Genomic DNA, 26,434 nt, shown 5'->3' with positions numbered 1-26,434 from the left:
CAGCCGCCTCAACTTCCTGTGTGTATGTGGTGTGCCTGTGTGTCTGTGTGGAAGCATGTGGTGGCTAGAGGTCCATATCAGATGTCCTCAATTGTTATATATCCTCATTTTTATATATTCTATATATTTTTATTAATTGAGAATTTAATACTTATTCACTTATTTACCACACACAGAAGACAACAAAAACAAATTTAAAACTTCAAAAACAAAGCTTGGAACTGCACCTTCATGGATAACTATAAGTAAACACACTTTTTTATAAGGAGGGTTCCCTTGGGCCGTGTTATAGTATAGTACTCACACTATAACACACACTAGAAAGTGTATTTCTTACTCAAGAGTGAATGAATGTGGTCTGCACTGTTTTCCAAGCTGACAGTAATTCCTGATAGCTCTAACCTGCTGTTTGTGTTTTAAGACAGGGTCTCATGCAGCTCACGCTGACCTCGAACCTCTCATATGCTGTCCCAACTCCTCCCAATTTTGTGTTCTGCCTGTTTTTTTTTTTTTTCTTTCACTGAGCCTGCAGGTCATTAACTTGGCTAGGCTAGCTGGCCAGTGACTTCCAGGTCTTCTTAACTCCAGCACACACCCCAGGGTTGCAGGCAAGCCTCGCCCTGCCCAGACCTTACGTAAGTGCTGGGGAACCCACCTCTCGGCCTCATGTCTGCATGGCAGGCACATCATCAACTGAACATCTCCATAGCCCTCAACCACTGTTAAAGCAAGTGAACCTGTTTTTAAGTGACAATACAGTCCTTTGCCAGAGAGCAGCGTATCACGTTTGGCGCTGCCCAGTAGCTATGACATCAGTATTTATGAAGCATGATGCTGTGGTCTGGACAACATCCGTCCTCTCCGAACACTTGATGAAAGTTGGTCCCCAGTGTAACAGTCCCGAGAGAGTGTGGCCTTTAAGAGATGATTAGTTCATGAGCTGCCACCCTCCTGAATGAATGGGAGCAGGGTGGGTCTGAAGCAAGGCTTCTCTTCCTGCTCTGCCTCTTCCTCTTGTCCACCCACAGCCCAAGGCCTTGCCTGGTGTGCCTGCCTCATCATGGACATCCAGCACCTTAGATTGTACATCAAACTAAATCTTTTTGATAATGTACCAGTCTCAAGTACTCTGTCATAGTGACAAAAATCAGGCTGATAGGTAATTTTTAGAAAGAAGGGGGGGAACCTTTACTCTCACCTACACAGAGTGTGGTGTTTCTGGACTGGGCCTGGGTACACTGCCATCTTGACTATCCAGATGGTCCCAAGAAGAAACAGCCTGTATTCAATAGGAACATCTCTGTCCAGTGTCACTTTTTCCTCCTAGTTCCCCTCTACTTTAAGTGTGTGTGTGTGTGTGTGTGTGTGTGTGTGTGGTGTGTACATATTTTTCACGAACTTGACTATTCTATACAAAGACAGCAATAAATCAAAGCACACCTATCTGTCTCATCCCCGTTTTCACGCAGCCTGCTTATTTACAGAAATAAGCCCCAGACACCCAGTTACCTAGCAAGTATAACCACTGTGCTCCCCGATCTCTTTCTCCAGGATAGAACGGCAAGCAGCCTGGTATCCTTCCGCCCCAGCCTGTCAATCTTAATAACAGCACTGGTGTACCCAGGAGAAAACTGACAGAGCCGTCATACTGTCCAATAATCAATATCCAACTGTACTGGCTGGCTCTGTGCATCAATTCGACACCAGCTAGAGTCATCAGAGAGAAAGGAACCTCCACTGAGGAAATGCCTCCAGAGGATCCAGCTCCTCACAGAAGGAACAGAAGCAGCTAATGGCTCCTAGGGATGGAGGAATCCTTTTCTTCAGTGCTGCAGGCATTGATTAGTCGCCTATGTTCAGTAACAGGCTCCCTCCAGTGTTCCTGCTGCAACCACAACTAAACAGAGTGGGTGAAACACAAAAGATATCACAGTGGGAGAAGGGACTGTTGGGTGAAGGTTCTCAAAGGCCAAGGGGAAGGAGATGAGAGGGAGTAATGGGTGTAAAAACCGGCTATTACATACTTATGAGATTGTTGAAGAATTAAAAAAGCTTTACTCTATCTATTTTATAATGGAGTAGTGATGACTCCTTTTAGAATTTAGGGACAGCTGGGCACAGTGGCACATGACTTTAATCTGGGCACTCATGAAAGAGGTCAGTCAGGAGAGCATAGTGAAATCTGTCTACCAAGCAAGAAAAGAGCTTAAGCATGCCACATAGCTTAAGAATTCCACATTTTCGTTTTCTGATGTTTTCTTTCTCCTTTCCTTACTTCTGAGGATTCGACTGAGGCTCTCTGGATGCTTCACAAGTGCTTTGCCGCTGAGCTACAGCCCAACCTCTTTCTTCTTATATTGAAAAAAAAAAAAACCACATCACTAAATTGCCTGGCCTAGCCTTGAACTCACTCTGGATATAATCTAGGCTAGCCTTGAGTTTATGGTTCTTCTGCCTCAGCCTTCCAAGTGTGTGTGGAGGGGTTTACAGGCCTATGCCACAGAGAGGAGGAGGGGCTTAATCTTGCTTTCAACAAGCCAAAGAATTGCCATATGCAGGCTAGAATAATGAAACAATTTCTTGACTTAAGAAGTCAAAAAGAGTCTGAGTTACAAGAACCAAAAAGATCTCAAGAAAGGAAGGAAGGAAGAAGGAAGGAAGAGGGGAGGGAGGGAGGGAGGGAGGAAGGAAGGAAGGAGAAAAGGGGAGAAGAGAAGAGAAGAGAAGAGAAGAGAAGAGAAGAGAAGAGAAGAGAAGAGAAGAGAAGAAGAAAGATCAGGTTATTCCATGGAGTTAAGGACTCAACATACTTCACACTTGCACTCCAAGAAGTGCAGAGCTGAGCCAGCAGTGATTTGTGCTTTGCTCATTGCCTCTGGGTACAGATCTGAAGGACTCTAAGCAACATCGATAGGTTATGGCTTTAATTTGATCCTTGGTATGAGTGACTAAGTCTGAGTCCCACACTGGAGCAATCTGTCAGCGTGGACAAAAACAACAGCCTGTCACTGGAACTGTCTGCACAGAGGGCAGGAACCCCAGTTTTCAGCAGAAGTGGATTTCAACAAATGACCATTGAAATCCTCCTCATAATGTACCACCAGCCCCCATCACAGTCACTCACAGACCCTGGTTCCATTCTGAGGATTAAAGAAGTAACAACAGAAAGAAACTTGCTGAATTTAATTACATCTCTTCCATCGTTGTCATCTGTCAGGGACTACTGAAGACTCATAGGGATCTCCTCATTTTCTCTCCTAATATCTCTATGCTATATAAACTACCACAGTTACCATTTAATATAAACTACCACAGTTACCATTTAAGATGAAGACGCAAACACTGAGCAGTAGACCTGTCTACAGCATAGACGTAGGTTCTAAGAACCAATACTCTACTCTCTGGAAGGGTCTGATTAGAAACCTGAATTTCCAGGCTCCTACCCTCAGCTACCAACTTCCGTTTCCCTAGCTCACTCTTATAATGCTCTGACCTCATTAGACATCAGCCTCAGTGGTCCGGGCAGCTTCCCACTGTCCCTTCCTCAGCCATTAGTCAGGCACTTGTAATCATCTCCAAGTCCCTTACACATCCTTCCCTCTGAGTGAGGATAGAGCTAACTGTGACCATGTCTTCCTTACACAGGCACCCAATGAAGGCTCAGACTGCACAGCATCAGGAAATTAGGTCATTTTCTATATTAACTACTTACCTTGTCACCATGGCCAAACACCTAACAGAATCAATTTAAGGACGGCAAGGTTTAAGAGACATGCAACTTAAGGTGCCCATGGTAGGACATCACTCTGCAGGACCAGGGGCATGAAGAGATGGCTGGTTTCATCTCAGGTAAACAGGAAGCAAGGAGAACTCATGTCTGAAAAATAGGAGCTGTAACTCAAAAGGCCCACCCTCCAGCAACCTACTTCCAGCAGCGAGGCACTTACCCCCAAAGTCCATTCCATATGAACTTATTAGTAGATGACGCCATCACTGGCATTAATGGCTTTGTGATCTACTAACCTCTTAGTAACGTCACTAGATGAAGACCAAGCCTGTCACATATGGGCCTTGGGGAAACAGTTCACATCTGAACCAGTCAGGGGCATCACTTACAGTTCACTACTACCCATGGTGCCCAGCAGATTCCCTCTACGTCATATTCTCTACCTAGACAACCCCTTGGCATTCTCTCCGTCATCCTAAAGCAATCAGAAGAGATCGGACACAGTCTTCCTCCACCTACCCCCTGCCTGCATCTGTGACGTGTTCTCCTGTTATCTTACAGACATACCCATGATCCACTTCACCCCAGCCAGTCTCAGCTACTCAGGACCCAGTGGGGTGAATTTCTGTTTGTATTAAAAACGATTCCCTTTCTGCAGAAATCATCCCTGGCCATCCCTCTTCACTCTGATTTGCTGTTGTCGCTGCTATTTGCTGTTTGCTTTTTATTTTATGTTTTGAGGATCAAACCCAGGGCCTTGTGCCTGCTTGACAAGCATTCTACCACTGAACGACATGCCTACTCCTTTGTTTTGGGAGCTGTGTAGGTCAGGTTGGCACTGATCTAATTTCTCTTGCCAAAACCCACTGAGTGTAAAGATTACAGGTGTGACCACCATGCCTAGCCAAAGTAAAAGGTTGCTTTAAAAAAATTCTCTGAATATCTGCAACATATTTTAATCCTCAATACCCTCACTACTTCCCTCCAATGCCCCCCAAATCCCCAGCCTGTCTCTCTTTACCCCTCCCAACTTCATATTTCCAATTCTCCCCCTCCTCCTCCTCTTGCCCTACCTCCTCCTCCCCATCATCATCATCATCATCATCATCATCAATAGCCTAGGACAGTTGGTACTGTCCTCATATAGATGGTTGTGGGGGAATCTACTAGGGCACAAGCAATCCACCAGTGGCCACATCATCCCCAAGTGGCTACCTCCCTCAGCAGAGATCAACTGACAATAGCCCCTTCATTGAGTAGAGCCTCAGAAGTGCCCCCCCCCAACGGCTTTGGTCTCATGTACCTGCCCATGTCATTTCCATTCTTTAAATAAATAACTAGGAGGGGAGAACAACACTTGTTCTATATTCTTCCTCTGTACCTGTCTTAGTCAGGGTTTCTATTCCTGCACAAACATCATGACCAAGAAGCAAGTTGGGGAGGAAAGGGTTTATTAAGCTTACACTTCCATGCTGCTGTTCATCACTAAAGGAAGTCAGGACTAGAACTCAAGCAGGAGCTGATGCAGAGGCCATGGAGAGATGTTTCTTACTGGCTTGCTTCCCCTGGCTTGCTCAGCCTGTTCTCTTATAGAACCCAATAATACCAGCCCAGAGATGGTACCACCCACAAGGGGCCCTCCCCTCTTGATCACTAATTGAGAAAATGCCCCACAGCTGGATCTCATGGAGGCACTTCCCCAACTGAAGCTCCTTTCTCTATGATAACTCCAGCCTGTGTCAAGTTGACACACAAAACCAACCAGTACAGTACCCGTCTTAAATTCTCTTTAGTATAGGTTGAACACTTATTTCCAGACCAAAATACTTCAGACCAGGAGCAGGAAGGGGAACATCGAAAGATTTATGGGATGAGACCTAGGTCTAAGCATAAAATCTCTTTGGGTGTTCAGACACATCGCCTAGAGGTAATTGTATATATGTTAAATAACACGGTATAGGAAACTGTTTACACAGAAGCATCAGAAAGCAAGGATGTTATCATCTCAGCCACTCCACGGCAATACGATTGTCTGGTATCACAGTCTTCCTCACTCTGACTTTATATGCTACCAACGAGCAACCGTTTTCATAGACCTAATACTTGTTAGTCCCTGATAGTAAAACCAGTGCATGCAGCAGGAGACTAGAAAGTAATGTGTTCCTGTGCTTACTGTATTTGTTTTTTTCGAGACAGGGTTTCTTTGTATAGCCCTGGCTGTCCTGGAACTCACTCTGTAGACCAGGCTGGCCTTGACCTCAGAAATCCGCCTGCCTCTGCCTCCCAGAGTGCTGGGATTACAGGCGTGCGCCACCACCGCCCAGCTTCCTGTGCTTCCTATAACCGAGCAGTGCAGCGCATTCCCAGAATCCACAGATTCTTTACCATCTCCTCGAAATGTCCACAATGTTAGATAGTCCTCTCTCTGCCTTCTCCTTCCCCTCTGGCCACACAATCCTTTGGCTGGCTGCTTCTTAGCTCCCCAGCCAGAAAAAGCCAAAATGCCTGAGGCTCACACTTCCTGACTAGAATTCCTCTTAGTGTATCTGCCAATATTACATCTCCTCTCAAATACTCCATAGAGTCTCAGGCCTTAAACATCAAAAACCTCTTCTACCCATCTGTAAATCCCTTTGGCTTCTGTGTTCCAAATAGAAACCAAATCCAGACATTTCTCCACACTCAGGTTAAGAGACATCATCCTGGATTCCTTAAACAGCTCCTTCTAAGCTGCCCTGCCACCTTATCAACCCTTGCCTTTGTAGTTAGGAAGAGAAACCATTAAAGGTGTGAGTCAGATCAGTTCCCACTTCAGGGAGGCAACCTGCAGCAGTTTCCCTTCTGACAGATGTCAGCCCAAAGTCCTGTGGTAATCAGCAGAGTGCTCCGCTCCCAGAGCAGGACCTACTCCAGTCCCTCCTCTCTTTGACTTTAGAAGAAGGAGCAACAGGAAACACCTTACACAAGCACATCAGTGGAAGCCTGAGGTCTTGGAGGCTGTCACCCAGGAGAAGTAGGAAAAAAGGAACCTAATTATACAGAGTCAGAGCTTAGCAATGCTGTTGCCTGTGGTAACACACACACACACACACACACACACACACACACAAGACCAGGACCTAATAAACTGTCTGATCCTGATACAGATAGGGAGATCTCCAAGCAGACTGGAGAAAGCGCCAATGGCTTCACTTTGCTGTCTATAATAAAATGCAAGGCGAAAAAGGGAGAGAGAGATAAGAAAAACAAAAAAGCAAGCTCAAGGATAAAGGAGAGCCAGGACAGAGAGTTATTTCAGAAATAAAACTTTCTCATTCCCTGTTTTATCAGAAGGCAGCCGGTGCTAAAATTCAGAAACGGCTTCCAGGCAAAGACTGGATCCAGAAGCTGTCAGGAAAACAAGATGTAATTGCAAAATCCTTTATAATAAGTCCTCAAAAGGATTCCATCTGAGGCTTCACGGGCCTGTTCAAAAGGACAAAAGTTTCCCTGAGGAATCCTGAGGGTGCTGTTCCTTATCAGCCTTCCAGGGAACTGAAGAGCGGAAGGTGCATGCTGCTATCAGAGCAATCTGCTAGTGATACCTTTGTCTAAGAAAGCTGATTAATGATCAGTTTGTAGGAAATCTGCAAAGATGCTTTCTGTTTGTTTTATAATTATGCAACCCGAATGTGGCGGCTTAATCCTGAAGTCCCAGCCAACCCCTGGGGAGACGGAGGAAAAAGGACACCCTTTCATGGCCAGCCTATGCTTCATAAGGACACCGTCCACACTAACCCCCTTCTCCCCCAGCACTGGCGGGGAAGCCAAGACTCTGTGCCCGGAAAGAGAGTCTGTGGTCGCAATCGTCATCAGGCACAAAGCAGACAGGAGTGCTACTCAGCTGTAAATGTGGACACGGGATAGAAGGAACATCCAGAGAACAGACCTGACGGACAAGACAGAGGAGCCAGCTGCTACAAGGAACAACTCCCAGGACAGTAAGACCAAGACACGTGCCTGGCTTGACCTCAAAATCAAAAATATACTGAGCCCTGGAAGTATATGCAAATACTGTCTCTGAATTTTAAAAACAAAATGGAAACAAGACTAGAAACCAAAAACTGCTGGGCTAAGAACTGCCTCCGGTTTCTCTCTCTTTGGCTTTCTTGTGGGTTTCTTTATTCCCCTCTGCTTCCTCTTCCTCCTCTTCTGTTCTTCTTTCCTTCCTTCCTCCTCCTTCCTCCTTCTTTGTTTTCCCCCTCCTCTCTAAATGGAAATGTTCAAGCCATTGGCGTCTCACATCTGTAATCCAGGACTTGAGAGGCTCAGACGGGATCATCACGAGTTTGAAGCCAGCCCGGGCTACGGAGGAAGACTTTGTCTCTAATAGTAATTATTGTTACTACTTAATAAAATAAAATAAACATTTATCGTTTGAACGATAAATGCCCCTTGTTAATCGTGGACATCTGAATACTTGGTCCCCCGTGGGTGGTGCTATTTGAGTAATTTCGGAAGTATGGCCTGGACGGAGGAAGTGTGTTGCTAAGGGCGGGCTTTGGGAGTTTTAAGCCATTTCTAGTTCATTCTCTGCTTCACACTTGTGGTTCCAGATGTGACTCTCAACCTGCTGCTCCAGCTGCTATGCCTGCTGCCTGCTGCCATGACAGCCGCCTTATCCCTCTGGAACCATAAACCAAGTAAACCCTTCCCTCTGTCAGCGGCCATGTTGCTTTCTCACAGCAACAGAAGAGTAGCTGACATGGAAGCTGGTGTCAGTAATAATATGTACAGTATCATACTGTGAACGGAAGCAAGGAGTCACTTCTCTCTCTCATCTACATACAGATCCAGATCATGTCACTCTCAATGCTGTCGTATTTCCTTACGGACTCAAGGAGGCAAATCTGAGGGAAAATGCCCAGACTCAAATCTGATGAGATTATGAACTCCAAACCTGAGTCTTACAGTAAATGAGGCTCTGGAGAAGCCACGGGAACCATATTTACATTTAGGAATATTTAAAATATTTACATTTAAGAAAAATACAATTATTGACTTGAGAATCAAATCTAATGTTTAAAAACATGTCTTTAAGAACTAGAGAGATAGCTGGGCAGTGGTAGTGCATGCCTTTAATCTCAGCACTTGGGAGGCAGAGGCAGGCTGGCGGATTTCTGAGTTCGAGGACAGCCTGGTCTACAGAGTGAGTTCCAGGACAACCAGGGCTACACAGAGAAACCCTTTCTCTGTTTCATTTTTGTTGTTGTTGTTGTTGTTTTGTATTTTTGTTTTTCGAAGCAGGGTTTCTCTGTGTAGTCCTGGCTGTCCTGGAACTCACTCTGTAGACCAGGCTGGCCTCAAACTCAGAGATCCGCCTGCCTCTGTCTCCCAAGTGCTGAGATTAAAGGCATGCGCCACCACTGCCCGGCAACTCAAAAAACCAAAACCCCAAAACTCGGGGTTAAGAACATTTCCTGGTTTTGAAGAGGAATAGGATCAGTTCCTGGCACCCACATGGTGGCTCACAACCACCTGTTACTCCTATGTCAGGGGATTGTCAGGGGATCCAATGCCCGTATCTGGTCTCCAACGGCACCAGGCACATGATGTAAATATATACATGCAGGCCAAACATTCACTTACATAAGATAGAAAGTAAGTCTTTTTTAAAAAACATGTCTTTAATCAACACTGTTGTCAAGGGCTGTACGGTTCCTCTCATTTTTAAAATGCATTACCCTGTGGGAAACCCACTGGCCCTCAAACTGCAGGAATGTACCAAGCAGAGCAAGTGAGGATGAGGTTTCTCTCAACGCTATCCTAGCACATGAAAATTGATGCGGTTGCAGACAACCTAGTAACTGGCCAGAGGAAGTCTGGGGTGGACCGTGGTTAAGCCTGGCCTTTGGCCCCGCTTAGGACGACACTACTAGGTTAAACAAGAGTGTACGGCCGGACTACACGGTTATCCCAGGAGCACAGGGCAGCCTCACTTCCGCTCTCTTGCATTTAGACTCTCTCCGTGACTCTAGCCTCAATCTGAAGGGCCTAGACCCGGATGTCTAAAGCACAGCATTATCCCAAACAAAGCTGACTCCCTCCGCCCAAAACACAACTTCTCCATTAGGTGTTGTCCATTTCTCCCCAGCTTTCCACTCCTAACGCCTGCCCAATGCACAGCCTACAGAGGCTGTGAGACACACACACATGTGGTACGCACGCGCACCCTCCTTTCCTACCATGACACATCTTCAGTGGCCTTTTAGGTCTGGGATACTTGTTTGTCCCTTACTAAGGAAGATGCTGCTGTTTTCTGCCTACCACAAACCCCCCTCCTCCTCCTCCTCCTCCTCCTCCTCCTCCTCCTCCTCCTCCTCCTCCTTGTTTTTTAATGGTTTTTTTTGACGGAGGATTTCTCTGTATAACTTTGGCTCTCCTGGATCTTACTCTGTAGACCAGGCTGGCCTCGAACTCACAGAGATCTGCTGCTTCTGTCTCACAGTGCTGGGAATAAAGGCGTGCACCACCACTACTCCATGTCAGTTGTCAATGTGATCTCCGAGATGACTGCTGAGCGCCCAGCACACCCCCAGTCACCCTGGAATGTCAACGTCAGAGTGCCCGCCACCTGCTACCTGAACATCACTGTCTCTGTCCTGGAAATAAACCCCTTGGAAGCAGGGACCCTGCCCTTGCTCCCCAACACACCTCCCTTCTGGGATACAGCAGCTGCCCAGGAAAGATTTGCTGCTTAACTCAACAGAGAGGAGAAACAGCAACACAGTCCCAGGCCAGGGTGCCTTGAGAGTACGGCTATAAAGCTGATGGGTTTAAGTAAGAAACTTCCTAAATACCTCCTAGAGAACATCCTGAAGCCGGAGAGAAACTCCAGCGGTATCTTGCATAGGAAGAAAAATCTTTAACTCGTGAGGTAAACTCCAAGCTTCCCAGTCCTTAAAAGCAGACAGGGCAGGTGTGTGCTAATCTCAGCCGTCTGAAGGACCATATGCCCAGCCTTAAACAAGTCCTCAGGACTTCTGTAGAGCTAATAGATGACTCCTCACTTAGCTCCTGCAAATTAAAGACAAAATAGCAGTAGCAGGCTTTGATTGTCATGACCGACCTACATATTTATTATGTTCACGGAGGACGTAACATTCATAACCCCTTTAAGGTTCAGAACAAATCAAGTCTAATTAATTTGCCAGAGATTCATATCATAATTCTACACATTAAAAAAGTGTTCTATGATAATCAAAAGTGTGATAATACATATATATTGATAGGCTGGTATAGTTAGAGGTCAGCCTGGGTTACATAAAAAGACTCTGTATCAAGAAAGAAAGAAAAAAGAAAGAAAGAAAGAAAGAAGAAAAGAAAGAAAGAAAGAAAGAAAGAAAGAAAGAAAGAAAGAAAGAAAGGAAGGAAGGAAGGAAGGAAGGAAGGAAGGAAGGAGAGAGAGAGAGAAAGAAAGAAAGAAAGAAAGAAAGAAAGAAAGAAAGAAAGAAAGAAAGAAAGAAAGAAAGAAAGAAAGACAGGAAGGAAGGAAGGAAGGAAGGAAGGAAGGAAGGAAGGAAGGAAGGAAGGAAGGAAGGAAGGAAGGAAAGAGGGAAGGAAAGAGGGAAGGAAAGGGAAGGAGGGAAGGAAGGAAGGGAAAAGAGAGAGGGGGAGGGGAGGGAGGGAAAGGGCAGGAAAGGAAGAAGGCAGGCAGAGAGAGTGGAAGGAAGGACGGAAGAGTCTAGAATCATTAACTACTAGGCCACTGTTTCCACATCTGAATTAAATCAAATAATCAATTAAAGATCTGAAATTCTATCTTTTATAGGTTACACTGATTTAACTAGGGAGAAAACAGTCTAATTTAATAAAATGGTCACTGAAGAGGTTCTTGGCGGCGGCGGCGGCGGCAGCAGCGGCAGCAGTGGCTGCTCCAGCTGAAGGGCCATCAGCAGTGGAACCAAGGCGTCACAGGGACCAGTTAGGCCCTGCGCCCACGACCACTGACCTTCGCTGACCAGCCGGACAGCAAGCAGCTGCAGTTGTGCGGCGCCTTTCCTGCACGGAGGCCACTTCAGAACTCGGCCTCCCACCAGTCAGGAGAGGAGGATCCATCTTGGTTCCGTACTCCAGGAATCGGACAGACTGAGGTACACAAACATAATCCGAGGCCAACACCGCGGTGGTCTGAGCCCGACGGGCGCTGGCCTGCACCCAGGCCCTGGGCGGGTCGGGGGGCCATCGGGGTGCCAACCCAACCAGGAGGTTTTTTGCCCAGGCCTGCGAGCGCGCCGCCGCCATTTTGCCTGCAGGCCCACAGAGAGCTCAGGCGGGCAGACCTGTAACAGGCATAGCCTAAGGCTAACAAAGCGGGGGTCCAGGCCCCAAAAGGCACAGGACTGACCCCAAGAACTGGGCGGCTTGGTGGGCCATCTGTGAGTCAACCCGCCCAGGTGATTGTTAGCAAAGCAGACTCTCCCGGCGCTTCCAGGGAGCGCGGGCGCACACGCCCGCCATCCTAGTCACCTGGCAAACCCAATTAACAGTCAAAGCCGTAGGGGAACTTTGCTCGGACCTTGGCCTCCCAGGCTTTTGCCTGGACTCAGGGACTGGGCGGCCAGGCTAACCTTGTGTGCGATAGCCCGGTTGGCAGATCGGCTGCCCAGCGGAGTGAGCGGAGTGAGCGGAACTCAGGGGAGGTCACAGTAGCATACACCGTCGGCACTCCCTGGGAGTGCACACGGGCTCCATCTGCTCCACAGACACAATCTGGGGCAAGGCCTCAGGCAGAAGGCCTTAGCTCTACTCTCTCCGCTTCCGGATCCAGATCAGTCTGGGCGGCAGCATTACATCTCCAAGTCCTGCAAGTGGCTAGCTGGGCTTCCGGGCGGCCAGCTGGGAGAAGTCAGTGTGCTCCAGTGAATCCAGCGGGCCCCAGCGGGAGCCTTCGGGTGCCTGCTTTGGGATCTGAACAGCCTGGGCAGCAGCACACTGTCTACAAGCAGTGCAGGAGGTAAGCTGTGCACCAGAGGCCAACTGGGAAGGGGCAGCTTGCACTGGTGAGTCCAGCACTGACAAGATAAACTAACACCAGTGAGATCTAGATGGCAAAAGGCAAACGCAGGAACGTCACTAACAGAAATCAAGGCAATATGGCAACACCTGAACCCAATTCTCCTCTACCAACATGTCCTGGATACCCCATCACACCAGTAAAACAAGATTTGGATTTAAAATCACTGGTCATGATGCTGGTACAGGAACACATGAAGGTCATACGTAAAGAAATTCAGGAGACAATGGATCAAAAGGTAGAAGCCCTTGCAAGGGAAACACAAAAATCATTGAAAGAAATCCAGGAGAATACAAAAGCCAACAAGGAGGAAATGCAAAAAACACTTAAAGAAATACAGGAGAACTTTGCTCAACAGGCTGAGGTCATGAAAGACGAAACACAAAAATCTCTTAAAGAAATACAGGAGAACTTTGGTCAACAGGCTGAGCTCATGTATGAGAAAACACAAAAATCTCTTAAAGAATTACAGGAAAACACAAACATGCAAGTGAAGGAACTAAGCAAAACCATCCAGGATCTAAAATCAGAAGTAGAAACAACTAAGAAAACTCAAAGGGAGACAACTTTGGAGATAGAAAGCCTTGGGAAGAAATCAGGGGACAGAGATACAAATATCAACAACAGAATACAAGAGATAGAAGAAAGAATCTCAGATGCTGAAGATTCCATAGAAACCATGGACTCAACAGTTAAAGAAAATGCAAAATGCAAAAAGCTTGTAACCCAAAATATCCAGGAAATCCAGGACACAATGAGAAGACCAAACCTAAGGATTATAGGCATAGAGGAGAGTGAAGATTTACAACTTAAAGGGCCAGCAAATATCTTCAATAAAATTATGGAAGAAAACTTCCCTAACCTAAAGAGAGAGATGCCCATGAATATACAAGAAGCCTACAGAACTCCAAACAGACTGGACCAGAACAGAAATACTTCCCGTCACATAATAATCAAAACACCAAATGTTCTAAACAAAGAAAGAATACTAAAGGCAGTAAGAGAAAAAGGCCAAGTAACATATAAAGGAAGACCTATCAGAATCACAGCAGACTTTTCACCTGAGACTATGAAAGCTAGAAGGTCCTGGGCAGATCTCATGCAGACTCTAAGAGAACACAAATGCCAACCAAAACTACTATATCCAGCAAAACTCTCAATCACCATAGATGGAGAAACTAAGATATTTCATGACAAAACCAAGTTTACCCAATATCTATCCACAAACCCGGCCCTAAAAAGGATAATAGGAGGACAACACCAATACAAGGAGGGAAACTTCACCCTGGAAAAAGCAAGATAGTAACCTTTCATCAAACCCAAAAGAAGTTAAGCATTCAAATTTAAAAAATAACGTCAAAAATGATAGGAAGTAACAATCACTATTCCTTAATATCTCTTAACATCAATGGACTTAATGCCCCAATAAAAAGACACAGACTAACTGAATGGATACGTAAACAGGACCCTACATTTTGCTGCTTACAGGAAACACACCTCAGGGTCAAAGACAAACACTACCTTAGAGTAAAAGGCTGGAAGACAATTTTACAAGCAAATGGTCTCAGGAAACAAGCTGGAGTAGCCATTTTAATATCAGATAAAATTGACTTTCAACCCAAAGTCATCAAAAGAGACCCTGAGGGACACTTCTTGCTGGTCAAAGGAAAAATACAAAAAGAAGAACTGACAATCCTGAACATCTATGCCCCAAATGTAAGGGCACCCTCTTTTGTAAAAGAAACTTTATTAAAACTAAAAGCACACATTGCACCTAACACAATAATTGTGGGTGACTTCAACACTGCACTTTCCTCAATGGACCGATCAGGAAAACAGAAACTAAACAGGGACACAATGAAACTAATTGAAGCTTTGGACCAATTAGATTTAACAGATATATATAGAACATTCTATCCTAAAACAAAAGAATATACCTTTTTCTCAGCACCTCATGGTACCTTCTCCAAAATCGACCATATAATTGGTCACAAGACAGACCTCAACAAATATAAGAAGATCGAACTAATCCCATGCCTCCTATCTGATCACTATGGAGTAAAAGTGGTCTTCAATAGCAACAGAAACAACAGAAAGCCCACATACACGTGGAAACTGAACAATACTCTACTCAATGATACCTTGGTCAAGGAAGAAATAAAGAAAGAAATTAAAGACTTTAACACAATGAAAATGAAAACACAACATACCCAAATCTATGGGACACAATGAAAGCAGTGCTAAGAGGAAAACTCATAGCCCTGAGTGCCTCCAAAAAGAAAATGGAGAGAGCATACATTACCAGCTTAATGACACACCTGAAAGCCCTGGAACAAAAAGAAGCTATTTCGCCCAGGAGGAGTAGAAGGCAGGAAATCATCAAACTCAGGGCCGAAATCAATCAAGTAGAAACAAAGAGAACCATACAAAAAATCAACAATACCAGGAGCTGGTTCTTTGAGAAAATCAACAAGATAGATAAACCCTTAGCCAGAATGACCAAAGGGCACAGAGAAAGTATCCAAATTAACAAACTTAGAAATGAAAAGGGAGATATAACAACGGAAACTGAGGAAATCCAAAAAATCATCAGATCCTACTACAAGAGCCTATACTCAACACAACTGGAGAATCTGGAGGAAATGGACAATTTCCTTGACAGATACCAAATACCAAAATTAAATCAGGACCAACTAGACCATCTAAACAGTCCCATAATGCCTAAAGAAATAGAAGGAGTCATAGAAAGTCTTCCAACCAAAAAAAGCACAGGACCAGATGGCTTCAGTGCAGAATTCTACCAGACCTTCAAAGAAGAGTTAACACCAATACTCTTCAAACTATTCCACAAAATAGAAACAGAAGGAACACTACCCAATTCCTTCTACGAAGCCACAATTACGCTGATACCAAAGCCACACAAAGATCCAACAAAGAAAGAGAACTTCAGACCAATTTCCCTTATGAACATCGATGCAAAAATACTCAATAAAATTCTTGCCAACCGAATCCAAGAACACATCAGAACGATCATCCACCATGATCAAGTAGGCTTTATCCCAGGAATGCAGGGTTGGTTCAATATACGGAAATCCATCAATACAATCCACTACATAAACAAACTCAAAGAACAAAATCACATGGTCATTTCATTGGATGCTGAAAAAGCATTTGACAAAATTCAGCATCCCTTCATGCTTAAAGTCTTGGAGAGAACAGGAATTCAAGGCCCATACCTAAACATAGTAAAAGCAATATACAGCAAACCGGTAGCCAGCATCAAACTAAATGGAGAGAAACTTGAAGCAATCCCACTGAAATCAGGGACCAGACAAGGCTGCCCCCTTTCTCCTTATCTTTTCAATATTGTACTTGAGGTACTAGCTCGGGCAATTCGACAACATAAGGAGGTCAAAGGGATACAAATTGGAAAGGAAGAAGTCAAACTATCATTATTTGCAGACGACATGATCGTCTACCTAAGTGACCCAAAGAACTCCACTAGAGAGCTCCTACAGCTGATAAACAACTTCAGCAAAGTGGCAGGTTATAAAGTCAACTCAAGCAAATCAGTGGCCTTCCTATACTCAAAGGATAAGCAGGCTGAGAAAGAAATTAGGGAAATGACCCCCTTCACAATAGCCACAAACAGTATAAAGTATCTTGGGGTGACTCTTACCAAACATGTGAAAGATCTGTATGACAAGAACTTCAAGACTCTGAAGAAGGAAATGGAAGAAGACCTCAAAAAATGGGAAAACCTCCCATGCTCATGGATCGGCAGAATCAATATAGTTAAAATGGCCATTTTGCCTAAAGCACTATACAGATTCAATGCAATACCCATCAAAATCCCAACTCAATTCTTCACAGAGCTAGAAAGAGCAATTATCAAATTCATCTGGAACAACAAAAAACCCAGGATAGCTAAAACTATTCTCAGCAACAAAAGGAAATCTGGGGGAATCAGTATCCCTGACCTCAAGCAATACTACAGAGCAATAGTGTTAAAAACTGCATGGTATTGGTACAGTGACAGACAGGAGGATCAATGGAACAGGATTGAAGATCCAGAAATGAACCCACACACCTATGGCCACTTGATCCTCGACAAAGAGGCTGAAAACATCCAATGGAAAAAAGATAGCCTTTTCAACAAATGGTGCTGGTTCAACTGGAGGTCAGCATGCAGAAGAATGCGAATTGATCCATCCTTGTCTCCTTGTACTAAGCTCAAATCCAAATGGATCAAGGACCTCCACATAAAGCCAGACACTCTGAAGCTAATAGAAAAAAAACTGGGGAAGACCCTTGAGGACATCGGTACAGGGAGAAAGTTTCTGAACAGAACACCAATAGCGTATGCTCTAAGAGCAAGAATTGACAAATGGGACCTCATAAAATTACAAAGTTTCTGTAAGGCAAAGGACACCATCAAGAGGACAAATCGGCAACCAACAAATTGGGAAAAGATCTTCACCAATCCTACATCAGATAGAGGGCTAATATCCAATATATATAAAGAACTCAAGAAGTTAGACTCCAGAAAACCAAACAACCCTATTAAAAAATGGGGTACAGAGTTAAACAAAGAATTCTCACCTGAAGAACTTCGGATGGCGGAGAAGCATCTTAAAAAATGCTCAACTTCATTAGTCATTAGGGAAATGCAAATCAAAACAACCCTAAGATTTCATCTTACACCAGTCAGAATGGCTAAGATTAAAAATTCAGGAGACAGCAGGTGTTGGAGAGGGTGTGGAGAAAGAGGAACACTCCTCCACTGCTGGTGGGGTTGCAAATTGGTACAACCACTCTGGAAATCAGTCTGGCGGTTCCTCCGAAAACTGGGCACCTTACTTCCAGAAGATCCTGCTATACCACTCCTGGGCATATACCCAGAAGACTCCCCACCATGTAATAAGGATACATGTTCTACTATGTTCATAGCAGCCCTATTTGTAATTGCCAGATGCTGGAAAGAACCCAGGTATCCCTCAACAGAAGAGTGGATGCAAAAAATGTGGTATATCTACACAATGGAGTACTATTCAGCCATTAGAAACAATGAATTCATGAAATTCTTAGGCAAATGGATGGAGCTAGAGAATATCATACTAAGTGAGGTAACCCAGACTCAAAAGGTGAATCATGGTATGCACTCACTAATAAGTGGATATTAACCTAGAAAACTGGAATACCCAAAACATAATCCACACATCAAATGAGGTACAAGAAGAAAGGAGGAGTGGCCCCTGGTTCTGGAAAGACTCAGTGAAACAGTATTCAGCAAAACCAGAACGGGGAAGTGGGAAGGGGTGGGTGGGAGGACAGGGGAAGAGAAGGGGGCTTGCGGGACTTTCGGGGAGTGGGGGGGCTAGAAAAGGGGAAATCATTTGAAATGTAAATAAATTATATCGAATAAAAATAAAAAAAAAAAAAAAAAAAAAAAAAAAAAAAAAAAAAAAAAAAAAAAAAAAAAAAAAAAAAAAAATGGTCACTGAAACAAAATCAGCAGTACCCCTTTTGTGTAGCTAATACGGCGTAAGTTAAATTTCTCAGCCACCCACTTCGCTGGTAGAAGAATGCTTCCCATGCCTCCATATCTTGTTTTCCACTTATACACCTGTATAGATGTTTAAGTGGTTGTGCAAATCTTGCTGATGTCTCAATTAATTCTGATAGCTTTTCTTTTATCACTGTTTGCTTTGCTCTAGTTTGGGTGTTGTGTTGTTGTTGTTGTTGTTGTTGTCGTTGTTGTTGTTTTAATTGAGAGCACTGAGTGCCATTCATAAAGAAAGATCTTTCAAGAACTCAGTCCCCCTTCTTCACAAACCTGGAAGCCAAGGAATCAGGGAAAGGCACGAGATAATATATTCTATTGTATAGGACTGAAGAAGACACTCGGGCACCTATCCTGATCGACAGCCTGAGAAGGGAGAACCGAACAAAGCAGGAGCAGACTCTAGGGCAGCGGAAGCCTTTACACATATTGACGACATCCTGTCAAAACCAACACGGACAACGCAGAAGCTCCCTCAGTCAAAGCAGCTCCGCTTCCCCCAGGAGCCACGTGAGAAAAGCATGAAGCCCACTCGGCAGCTCCCCCACAGCAGTTCCCTGGGTCGTTTCACACACATCGGCTCCTCAACTCCCGTGATGTCCTAAGACTTCTCAGGAGAGGGGAGACCCTCTCCAAACAGGGAGAATTTCAGAAAAACACCATCTGTCCAGATTGTATTAAACGTTGTTTAGGCACTGGAGAGAAACAGAAGTCTTACTCTAAGCATCATTATCTGTATTAACAAAAATGAAGGTCCAAAGCCATCCATCCTGCCACAGACAACTGCCCCCCCCCCCCCCCGCCTCCCTGGTTCCCCCTCTCCTTTTACACGTTACACTGCCTGCTTGTCGCACACAAGAACTGCTCAACAGAACCTAGCAGCTGCCAGAGCATCAGAAATATCATGTGTGAGCGCGAGCGTGCGTGTGTGTGTGTGTGTGTGTGTGTGTGTGTATGTGTGTGTGTGTGTATGTGTGTATGTGTGTGTGCCATCGCCTGTCATCCCATACATTTCTAAGCTCTCAGTCAAGCCATTTTTGAAAGGTAAACTGTGCTTCAAGTGAAAGAAGCAAGGTGAAGAACTCCAAGAACGGCAGACAGCACAGAGACAGGGAGAGGAAGATGGGCGAGCACTTGTCTTGAAGCTCTTCTCTAGGCCTGGCATGCGCACAGGAGCGAGGGGGAGAGACCCTTCCTTCTAAACAAGCTCAGATGCCTTACCCAGCAGCAACGGGTGGTGATAACCAATCTCAGGATGATTATAAACAGGGTCTAGTAATGTGTGAGATGAAAAGACCTAAGCCATTCCTAGACAGTCAAGAAAAAAAAGACCAGAGGCATGGGTGATAAGACATGGGTGATAGGGCTTAACCTGGGGAAAATGGAGGCGAGGAGATGAAGCAGGTGCTGAGGCAGGGAGGCAGCACCCGAGCGCTCAGACACGCTGGTACAGGTAAGGGGCTGCAGACACAGGAACATGCAGCCATGCACCTGGAGCTTGGGCCTGGGTAACTTGCACACTCGCCCTGCAAGCCAAGGGACTCAAGAGTAATTAAGGCTTATACATCTTGAAAGACTTGTAAACCATCGCTTAGAGCTGAGGCCTTCTCTTTTTGGTTTTTTCGAGACAGGGTTTCTCTGTGTAGCCCTGGCTGTCCTGGAACTCACTCTGTAGTCCAGGCTGGCCTTGAACTCAGAAATCCGCCTGCCTCTGCCTCCCAAGTACTGGGATTACAGGAGTGCACCACCACCGCCCGGCTGCCAGCCTTCTAAAAGCATGTAACATACGGGGAGAGCTGGTAAAGAAGCTAACAGACCACGAGCCCTGCTTACACCAACTGGTCCAGCTTAATTGTTAATGACAGCCTTTTTTCCTCTCAGGAGCACCCTAGTTTAGATGATAGTGTTAAGAAATTAATTATGGACATTTCTAATTGCCTAATTAGTTTCTAATACATATAACGTCTGATTCATAACACAGTCCATAAAAGTACAGCACATCACAACTGAGCATCTTTCCCGGGAACTCAGAATATTCTGGCTGACATCTTTTACTGGGGAATAAAATTCGAGACCTTCCCAAGCCAATGGACGTCTACTCATCGATGGCCTAGAGGATGTTGTTTCACCTGCAGACACCCAGGCTGGAAGTTGCCATGGTGATAACATAGCAGAAACGCTCCGCTGATTTTTGGGTGACTTAAAGAAGACCATCTTGAGCAGAGCATAGGATTCTGTTGTGTTACACCAGCGAGAGATCCAGAGGCCCATTTATTGTTGCTGCACAATATAGCTCACTGTGTTTAAACAACTGCATACTATCAAAACCTTTGCTCACTGATTTAAAAGAAAAGAAATTGATTATGTTATTATAAAATTAATACTACTAGAACTAGCAGGCAAGGAAGGAAGGAAGGAAGGAAGGAAGGAAGGAAGGAAGGAAGGAAAGAAGGAAACATGGTGGGGGAGCCCAGGGGTATGCAAGATTCTGCCTTTACCTCTAAGATGCACAAATGAGAACTTGTCGGGGCAGGAGAGATGGTTGAACAGTTCAGAGCACACACTACTCTTGCAGAGGACCATGAGTTCAGTTTGTAGCACCCATGTGGGCATTTCAGAGTCATACACAGCATCCATGGGGACCCACACTCATATACACATGTCTACATATAGATATGCACAGACACATAATTACAAATCAATCTTTGAATAATATTATAGTGTTCTAATTATATGATAATTATACTTGGGTTCAACAACTAGGGCTTTTTTTTTTTTAAAGAAAAAGCTTGTCAATTTCCCTATATACAATATTTTACGGATAAATATTTTTATTGATAAAAAGTATAAGTATGCCCAGCATGGTAGCACATGACTGTAATCTTAGAACTCGGGAGACAGAGACAGGAGGCCAGGCTCAGGTATAGTAAATTGGAGGCTAGCCTGACCTATTTCAATAAATAAATCTATAGATATAGAGAAGAAAGGTTTTTTGGTTTTTGGTTTTTGAGAAAGTGAAAGAGAAATACAAATTAAGGACAGAAATAATAGAGGAAAAGGGAGAAGATAAAGTAATGTGACAGAATTTACAATGTCAATATAGTAAGCCAAGATTTGCATCTACCAAAGTTATGATGAAATATCCTCAACTTAAAATCATATGCAAGGTAAGGTTTTTTTAAGTTGAAAATATCATTTCTCTCAGAAACATGAAAGAGCAGAGAAGATCTCAGGGGGAAGATGAAGAGGTTTTTCGATTTGAAGGTACATTTGTGGTACCTTAGGCCATCCGAGCAGTGGGCCATGAGAGACTTGGGCTGTCACACGGGCTCGATGCACAGGATAGCCACCAGCCTTGCCATTTACGGAGGTGTTTTCCGTGCTCACTGTCATCCTGTGAAGCTGGCACTATCACTGTATAGCTGGAGATACTGAAGCAGAAGCTAAGGAGACTCACCCAGGGCCACACAGCTCTCCTGGGGAGCACAATGCAGCTTAAAGCCAGACAGCCTCAGCCGTGAGTCGAATGTCTTTGCACATGACAACATCTCTCGAGACACCTGAGCTGGAGACACTAATTAGGGGTGGAAATTATCACTCTTTAGACAACAATTTATCTGTGGAGCAGATGGCACTACCCAGGAAGAACACATAGTTATCCTCAGGAAAATGAGAGCTTCGGCATTACATAGCCTCGTGAGGATGCCCCTGTCATTCCCGGAAAGGGAAACCATTCTTCTGTGGTCTTCTTTCCCAGGCTCCCTTCACCTGCTGTCCTCACTCCCTGAGCCAGACACTGCTCATATGCCACTCGCTACAAAGTCAATGGGATCACTGAAGAGATTTTCCTGCTTCATCTTTGCCCTCTGTTTCCCTATCAGGTACCTAAAGATGCCACAGACAGGCAGGGTCATATATAAGAAATGTGACAATGTTTCCTTCTCTGCAACATTATCAGGCATTATGGGTATTTTCTAAAATGCACGGTAGGTGAAATCTCACGTCTGTTGCAGAATACAGAATCTGGATGCAAAGTATGCAGAGGGAGCCTGTCTGCTCATGCTCGGTGGAGGTTACCTTCGCGCCAGAACATCTGGAGGGAGCACTGCATGCGAGAATCTCTACAGAGTTAGGACACGGGGAATCAAGGATAAAACCCTGATGAATGGCAATATGTGGTGCTGAGGCTAGAGGTCAGTGGTAGGTGCTTGCTATTACAGATGAAGCCCACATGTAAAAACACAGAACTAAAAACAAACTAACTAAAGGCCAAACTCAGTGTCTCATGGAATAGACAGAAGAAGAATGAAGATAAAGAATAATCAGAAAAAAAGTCTGAAAACAGAAAAACAAGAAGTCTGGGCTGTCCGTATAACGAAATAAGATTTCAAGAAAGAATAAGGCACAGTTGTGAATGCAGCAGAAAGGTGGGGTTCTCTGTAAGAGTAAAGAATGCCTCTGGCAGCCTATGGACAAAGGATGTAAGAAAACAGAAGAACTATGAGAAGATATAAAATACAGGAAGATAAGGAAGCCACGAGGCCTCAGCAGCCGCTTCTGAATCACAGACACTTGGGCTCAGCCCAACCGTGCTGGGAAAGAAAGAGAATCAAAGGAGGTGGGAGCTGCCCCCGAGGGGAGGTGATGGCATTCAGGACACAGGCACTGGGACTCTTCCCATGACAGGAGAGGAACAACTAAAGGAAGAGGACACCCGTGTGTCCCTGTTGTCCATGTGCAGGATCCTTCCCCTTCTGTGGCTTCCTGAAATCAGTGGAGAGCAGGTCTAGAAGCATGAGTCTTAGAGATAGTCCCAATTCTGGCTTCCGAGAAAAGTTCCAATAGTCTACGACTTCTGCCTCTGAAAGACTAACTAGGGGACCTCAATTCTAACACCAGAGACAGCACAGCCACATTATAACTACTGTTCAGGGTCCAAGAGTGTCTGAGACATCACCTCTACCCTTCTATTGATCCAATGTCACAGGCATCTCTAAATGTTCCCGAGGATATGTAAGAATCTAGGCCTTTTTTGATTTTCTCTCTTTCCTTCAGACCGTCCCCTCCTCCTTCTTTATAAAGGACAATGAGCACTACTTTCTCTCACCGTAGTTTCCACAGGAGAGGCCACCTACACGATGTATGCTTTGTAATCTTGCGGAGATCACTCATGAAAATCTGCTTTGGGCCCATGACACTCGTGAGAGATGAGGACAGAGGCGGTTTACTTTCAACACAGAACAGGTTCCTACCGTGGTCTGAACATAGCTAATGACCACCCAGGTGCTCGTGTGGAAAGCTTGTTCCTTGGTATGAGGTAATCCTGCTGGTGTGGCAGTATCTGGAACCTTTAACACAGCATAGAACCTTTAATCGTGGGGAATAGTTAGAATACTGAAGGAGCTGCCCCCAGGAGGAAGTGATGCAGTTCTCCTGGGACCGCAGTTAGCTCTTTGGAGAAAGTTGTTACAAATGAGCAATCACTGTCTCTTGTTGTCTGCCCCACTTCTCTTGCCACGTGATCTCCCCTTCTCCCAGATGCATCCCTGCGATTGGTATACCATCTTCCTCCATGAGGTCCTCACCAGAAGAACAAATGCCTGCATCATACCTTTGAACTTCTGAACTCTAAGCTCAATATAACCTCTTTTCTTTATCCGTTACCCAGCTTCGGGTGTTTTGTTATAGTAAAATGAAACAGAATAATTCAGATGTTAAGAGTTAAACAGCCTGGCGGTGGTGGCGCACGCCTTTAATCTCAGCACTTGTGAGGCAGAAGCAGGCAGATTTCTGAGTTCAAGGCCAGCCTGGTCTACGGAGTGAGTTCCAGGACAGCCAGGGCTACACAGAGAAACCCTGTCTGGGGGAGGGGGGGCGGGGAGAGAGTTAAACAAGCAACTTCACCATTTTTTAGGAAGAGTCAGGGGATTCAAAGTTATCTGTGACTCCCAGAGCTATCTGTTCTGTCTCATCATACCCCACTTATAAGTCTCTGAAACCCTCAATGGTAGCCTGGTTCCTTCCATCCTCTGATTATTTTCAAATTCTTGATGTTTAAAATGAAGAAAGCTCCGATACAGTCCTAACACCAGTTGCCAACAGGTCTTCCCATCCCTCTCTCATGTGAGGAACACAAGCGCTTCTGAAGCAGCAACGCTGCTCACACATCAGGGACATGCACACATCCAGCGGCTATAATCATAATCATAAGGGAAGCTTGCTCATCTGCCATAGAAGATACAAGGTATCACTACTCCAGGAGCTTAGCAGCCATGCAGGCTTCTGCCTGACGTGAAAACCCACGCTATAAAGTCTGACATTTCTCCTGAGCAAGCAAGAATGAAATTCTCCCCCACAAATCCTCTAGGATTGGTTTCCTACAGCTGCGACAAATTGCCCAAGACGTAGTGGCTGAAAACAATAGGAATGTATTAACGTGTCATTCTGGAGGCTTTAGGTTCAAAACGAATCTTACTAGGATAAAATAAAAACGCGGGCAGGATGCATTCTGCCCAGAGGCTCTCTGGGGAAGCGGACATTTCCTTGCCTTCTTTTGAGCTCTGAGAGGCCACCTGCGTTCCCTGACTAAAGGATCTCCTCCAGCAGTGCACCACTCCAACCTGTTTGCATCAATACACCTTCTCTCACTTCCCAGCTTTTCTCTTTCACAGATGAGGACACCTGTAATTGAATCATCTTCTGATAGATAAGGTCTGTGTAATTTTAGCAAGATAGTCAATTTTTCCAGGCAAGGTTTGGCATCAATCAGGAAACTATATTTGTTTCTACTACAAAAATATTACTAATAAAATATGAATACAATCCGAAGTACCTTCCAAAGCCTTGACTTTGCTCATTCTGTAGATATTTATAGTTCTTCAATAGTGACCCATGATCTATAAGGGACAGAGCTCAGTGGATTTATGAATATGTCTGTAGGCTGTCAAAATGTGCATCAAGGGGCCCAGGTAGCCAACAGCTTGTGGTGCAACATGCCTACGCTTTATTGTGACTACTCTGTATGTATCTTACCCACAATTCTCCATCTGTGAGGAAGACACACTGCAGTGATCGGAAACACAAAGAGAATGTGAAAGAGTATTACCAGAAAAGGATGGAAGAGCAGGCCCAGAGCCTGACTGACAAGATGACGGCTGCATTTCAACAAGGAAAGATCTCTCTGGCTCCATTATCTGTCTGCCTGCAGGGGCCATGATCCCACCTCCCCCCCAGTCTCCCGGATCTTCCTCGGCCTGGCATGATGCCAATGATGCGTCCTCTTCCTGGGATGATGCCCATGGGACCTGGCATGAGACCGCCCATTGGGAGGCCACATGTCCATAATGCGCGGTCTGCCAATGATGAGACCTCTCGCCTGCCCGCCCTATGATGGTGCCCACACTTCCTGGCCTGACCCGGCCAGACAGATAAGAGCAGACCAGACGCACTCTTTATCATTTTGTATTTCTTGTTCTGTTTTACCAGGAGATCTTGGTGCTGAGCCTGAGTGTTTACTAGATGCATGACAAGGAAACTTCCCTTCCTACTTTTGGAGGGAGAAGTGAAAAAAAGTGCAGTTTTCACTTATATTGTGAAATATCAAAATAAAATCATCAGCTCTTTTAGTTAAAAAAAAAATGTACAAGACCTACCTTCCTTGCAGAATGCACATCTCTGTACAGATCTAATAAAATTCCAAATGTTTACCTCTATTTTGTGAAATCCTTCTGTGAAATAGAATAATAGATTGTGAAACTAGCTAATTAAAAAAAATCCTCTTTCACTATTAGCAGTATCCCACTTCCCTCCCCTCCCACCCTAAGGAATTCCTAGGGCCACATTCTGTACTAAGTTCATCCCCAAATGGTCATGGGAAGCCAGCAGACCTAAAGGAAGAGGAAGGACCCTTCATTTCGCACAGCTGCACAGGACAGAAATAAACGGCCAGCGTCTTAGTTAGGATTTGACCGCTATGAACAGACACCATGACCAAGGCATCTCTTATAAGACAACATTTAATCGGAGCTGGCTTACAGGTTCAGTCCACTATCACAAAGGTGAGAGGTAGGCAGCGTCCAGCCAGGCATGG

General features: G+C 44.9%; 1 protein-coding gene and 1 pseudogene across 1 annotated transcript in view; one reads left to right on the top strand and one right to left on the bottom strand.

Annotated features, from left to right (window-relative positions):
- Positions 1-26,434, bottom strand: part of Epb41l4a (erythrocyte membrane protein band 4.1 like 4A) — a 209,084-nt gene that overhangs the window by 95,205 nt on the left and 87,445 nt on the right. The window lies entirely within an intron of this gene.
- LOC127664010 (U1 small nuclear ribonucleoprotein C-like) lies at positions 25,338-25,776 on the top strand (annotated as a pseudogene).

The sequence above is a fragment of the Apodemus sylvaticus genome, chromosome 13 (genome assembly GCF_947179515.1).
Source record: "Apodemus sylvaticus chromosome 13, mApoSyl1.1, whole genome shotgun sequence".
In the NCBI taxonomy this organism is placed as follows: domain Eukaryota; kingdom Metazoa; phylum Chordata; class Mammalia; order Rodentia; family Muridae; genus Apodemus; species Apodemus sylvaticus.
The sequence above is the reverse complement of the archived record's forward strand: the minus strand, read 5'-3'. Positions and strand labels throughout refer to the sequence as shown.